This window comes from Galeopterus variegatus, unplaced genomic scaffold, assembly GCF_000696425.1.
Source record: "Galeopterus variegatus unplaced genomic scaffold, G_variegatus-3.0.2 Scaffold4954, whole genome shotgun sequence".
NCBI classification, from domain to species: Eukaryota; Metazoa; Chordata; class Mammalia; order Dermoptera; family Cynocephalidae; genus Galeopterus; species Galeopterus variegatus.
This window is the reverse complement of record NW_007731065.1, coordinates 24964-30275: the sequence shown is the minus strand read 5'-3', so window position 1 is coordinate 30275 and position 5312 is coordinate 24964. Positions and strand designations below refer to the sequence as shown.

The 5312-nt window shown below is 40.3% G+C and overlaps 1 pseudogene; it reads left to right on the top strand.

Moving 5' to 3' along the window:
- LOC103604090 overlaps window positions 1–5312 on the top strand; it is a 60900-nt pseudogene that overhangs the window by 53348 nt on the left and 2240 nt on the right.

Genomic DNA, 5312 nt, shown 5'->3' with positions numbered 1-5312 from the left:
AAAAAAATATAGTTTTCAAAAGTAGGAAGAAACTTGGAGCTGCTGAGGTGTCCCAGCCACCAATCTCTGCTCCTGTGCCTGTGGCCAGGGCCACAATGAGCTGATGTTATGTTATGTTATGTTAAGTTATATTACTACATTTATATTATATTATATTATATTTATTATATTATATTATATTATACTATATTATACTATATTATACTATATTATATTATATTAATTATATCACATCACATCACATTATAATACATTATATTTGTAGAGCTCCAGCCGTGGTGCAGCCCAGGCCTTCTGCAGTGTGAGGCCTCCCGCTGGCTCCCCTGACAAGCTGAAGACAGGTGGGCGGGAGATGTTGTTTCAGTCACAGCTGCCACCGCCGGCACTGGCATCATAAACATAGACACAGAGTTCCACATCTGGAGCAAGTTGCCAGCCAATGTGACATAGTTAAACATTTCAAGAAAGATGGAAACAAACACTACGAGAAACTACTAAAGTACAGTCAGGATCATCACATGCTGGACTCTTACCATTTATCAGATATCATAGTGAAGGGCCTGAGGATAATACCATTTTCATATCATACTGGGATTATGGAGGACACTATAAACAGTGAGAAAAGTTATGATTCATTGCCTAATTTTACTGTTGCTGACCATCTAAGCCTTCTTGGCATAAGAAGAAACCAGTACATTGATCTTATGAATCAATTTTTTTGATTAAAAAAAAATCTTTTTCAGAAGGAAAAAGGCCTGTGTTTTCCACCAATAAAGCAGTGGAAATTGCCATAGAGGTGTGGTGGGTGGGCAGGCTGGATATATCACAGAAGATGACATCAAGGTATGCTCTTTGCCTGAGAAATGAGTTATTGATAAGAGCATCGATTCAGGCCCTCAACTCTTTGGATCACTAGATTACAATGTAGTACATAGTTTATATAACAAAGGATTTATTTATCTGGATGTACTAATATCTGATGACAGTCGTATAGCAGTTCTTCCTCTTGAAGGTCTTGTAATGAATCGAGTGCAGGATGGTTATTGTGAAACTCTATATTTGTTTCAATAGATGAGCACACTAATGTTGCAGGGCTTACAAATGTCCTTGAGATAGACTGACCCCTGGTTAAGAGTGCTGTTGCAATGTATCGTTGATTGGGCTTTGCCCATGAGAAGGGACAAGTAATAAATCTGGAGCAACTTCATTCATCATGGAAGAATGTTCCATCTGTAAACTGATTAGATCCACAAAAGCTCTTATCTGGGGAGAGCAGAGAAAGTAGGAGTCCTGTGCAGGAAGCTTCGTTAGCCACTGACAATGATACAAATAATCAAGAAGATCCAGCTGACACAGCCAGTATAAGCAGTTTGACTCTGTCTACAGGACATACAAAGCGTATTGCATTCCCATTTGACTCAACTCTTACTGCTTTTTAACAATGGGAAATCTTTCACCAAGCTTGAAAAGTCATGCAGTCACCATGTTTGAATTAGGCACACTCTCAGATGAGCCTCTGGACAAATTTCCTAGAGAACTAGAAAACATTCAGAGCACTGGTGAAGAAGAAGCACGGAGATACTTTGCTCCTGCACTTACTCTGGGAAACACAAGGCTGTTTCTGAATCATAATAAACATCTTGTGGCACAAACCGCACAGCCAGACCAACCAGGTTATGGTTTTCCTCTGGATCTCTTACACTGTGAAAACCTTCTTGGTTTGGACCCTGCAACTTGCAGCTGAGTTCTAAACAAGAATTGCATGCTGATTGTTTCCATGGCTCCTCTCACCAATGAAATCCGGCTGGTCAGCAGCTGTACCCCTCATCACATTGGACCAGCTACCCCAGAAGTCACTTCCATCTGGTTTAAACTGTACATTTACCATATCACCTGGCAAAGACCACCATCTCTCTTACTGCCCAAAGGTACAACACTTTGAAAACTGACAGATACATTCCAGGGTTATGATCGATTACTAATAACATCTTGGGGTCATGATCCTGGGGTAGTTCCTAAGTCAAATGTGCATACAATGTTGAATGATGCTTTAACACATTCTGTGGTTTTAATTAGGGGACGTGGTTTGCAAGGAATAGGAGAAAGTGTTCACATACCATTTCCATTTGATGTAACAGAATTACAAGGAGAGTCTACTCGTGTCACTACGGGTGTTCATAAAACACTGCAAATACTAAGCAACAAGTGGACTTGTAGCATTTCTGTAGATATGTCACCACGCCAAATGCTTCCAGCCAACTTGCAAATAGAAAATTCAGTGATGCTTCTGAGAAGAGAGGAGAAGCTGATTTAGCTTCTTAGTCAAGATGTAAATTCGAGTATAGTCATTTGAAATGGTCATTGAGGAAGCAACCATAGATTTAACAGCAAAGCACAACTCTGGTGCCACAACAGAAGCAGACTGGGCTCCCCTCAAGGGGTGCTTTGGAATTCCGCTGGTTAGTTCCAACCTAAACTGGAAAGTCCGTAGGAAAATTGCCACGCATGGCTCCTGCAGAAAAGAGAGCTTTCAAAATCTCTTACCTTCCAGCAGAAAACTCTCTCTGCAAGTCTTTAACTTTGCTCACTCATTCCAGGAAGGTGCTTCAACACTGGATAGTCCACTCAGAGCCCAGTTTTTCATGTTTGCTTTCACAGGCATCCTATGCCAATATGGGAATTCCACTTCCTGCAAAAAACTTAACATTTAAAGATGGCATCTTGTCAGAATGGAGTGGGCGGTGACCCTCCTCACCTCTTACTGCTAATCTCCATCTGCAAGAATGCGGCTGCACCATTCATTGCTTGCACTTTCTGCCTTTTCTTTCTTAATGTTAATAGTGTCAGCCACTAAAAAGCATCCTGCTGCTGCAGTGCAATTCTTGCTTAATTGATATGAAAAGTTTGGGGAACACGTTCAAAAGAGTAAAATAAAATAAAAAGTAATCAAGAGAGCACCCAGTATATGAAAGATGAGTAAGAAGTCAATTTTTTGAAGTGGGGGGGTCTCTTATTATTCGGGGGCCCATATGCAGGTACGAAGCAGTCATTTGTACAAAATGGAAAACCCGTTTCCCAGTCCTCTTATCCAAAATTTCCATTCCCTCAGCTTCCATAACAATATCTGCTTTCTTCTATTTCTATGAACATTCCTTTTATGATTTTTTTCTATATCTGTTCCCTAACTATCAAAGCCCTCTGTTGACCTTTGTCCAGTCTTGTGCTATTTTTAGTTTATGGCAGTGATTGCTCCTCCTTGGCCAGCCTTCCTAACCTCCTCCTAAAGACAGACTCCTGGTTTCGGGCTACTACCAGCTACTTTCCTATCCTCCTGCCCACATGGGAACACCATCCTCGGCCTCCTAAGCTTATTCCATCACCGATCCCATCCCACGCCCACCTCTGGGTAACAGTATTATTTAGATGCATTGCCTGGTGCCACCAACTTGCATGAATTCAGATCACTTAATCGACTAAACACAGTGATGTGCAGACACAAGAAAAAGGTGCGAGAGACAGACATGCAGAGATGGGCTGCTAACTGTCACACACCACATGGGTCATGTTGCAAAGGAGAAATCTTAAAGAACCAGCAGGAGGGGTGACAGCTATCAGCACAGATCACCACCAACAACAGCTCCCGGATGCCGGAAAGTGCCCACATGGCCTTCAGGGTTACTTCTCGGACTCCCAGGAAGAACCTGAGAAGAACGTGTAGAGCACAGTGAATTGACATCGGGTCAGTCCACCGTTGAGTGGCATGTTCACGCAGGGGTGGGACAGGGTCGTCAGCAGCCCTTTTGGGTACCAGCAAGAGAACAAGGGGTCCTGGACTTTGTGGAGGTTGAGACTAAGAGGCAAAGGGAGAATTAAGCAACACACTCCCCTAGAAGCCATGGCCTCTAATTATTCACTTCCCCGCCGTTCTGCAGTTTGTCACAGACACCCTGTAAAGTTAATCCAACCGACCCGCGTAGAGAATAAAAATTCTTCTCTGGACCTTCAAATAATTCCTGGGAGACGTAGGAGAAATAGCTGTCACTCTCCTGCACCCTGAGGAAAGCGAAGAATCGAGCAGGGCTTGTGAGAGGGAGGAAAGGACGCTTCCTCTGAGAAAGTTTCGTTTTATTTCCTGACTTGTGATTACATGAAAAAACACGCTGAAACACTTGCCTGGTTCAGTTTTTGTTCTGTGCTGCGACAAGACAGCTGTGCTTACAGGGGATGAAAATATTCTTCGTCATTTTTTTCTCCATCTCAAGGGTTTTGTGATGAATTGCCTGTGTTATTTGTTTGCAAGGATTTTTTTTTTCCTCTTAAAAAATGAGAAAATTTCCATTAGGAAACTTCTATCGCACTTAAAATAGCAAATATGCTTATTCAGAAACTAAAGCTGTTTTCATTAAAAAATACAGTAGCATTTTTAGACATTTTTACGAATGTGTACAAGTACCAATCTCTTCATTCTCTTGTTTCTGTTCTCTTTCTTTTTGAAAATCTTTTAAGAAAGAAATCTATTCAGAAAATAGCTTCCCTTACACAGGCATACTTACGAATCGGTGATGAAACCAGTACCATGAATTATATGTGGAGTTAGAAACGTGCTATAAGAAATGATTCACAGCCTCATGACAATATAATTTATACAAGGATAGATGCTAATTTCCATGCATCCTGATTTATTTCATTAATAATTCTTATAGGCAGTATATTCTGTTATTACTGAACTTATTTTGGATCAGTAAGTTTTCAAATTGGCTTATGATCAATTCATAAAAATACTGGAAGTAATCAGATAAATAATAAACTGTTCCATAGAGTCAGATATAACTACTATGCAACAGTATATTGAGATGATATTGGTTTTAATCAGCTACCCAAGAAAAGGGAAAATTTATACCATTCTCTGTTTAATTTAGATTATAAAATTCACTAGGGAAATCAAGGAATCGGATAGCTGATAGGAGTTCTTAATAGCAATTGCAGTAAAACACATTTCACTGCTTGAAATTTGTGAGGCTCAATTAATCATGGGCTCAAATAGTTTTTAAAAGTGTTTTATAATCCAAATATTACTATCTCAGTAAGACACTCCAGTGTGTTTATTAATCCATATCTACTTGCATACTCCCCTTGACCTTCAGTCACATGCCTTACAGCTCAGCAGGCTTCAAGCAAGATGCCAAAACTCCTGCTTCATCTAATTGCATGATTTTCAGTGACTCCACACTGTTTCTTCTCAAAGAAGCTTTAAAGAATAAAATAAAATCCCTCGCCAGTTTAGTCTCCCTCCTTTTTTTTTTTTTTTTTTT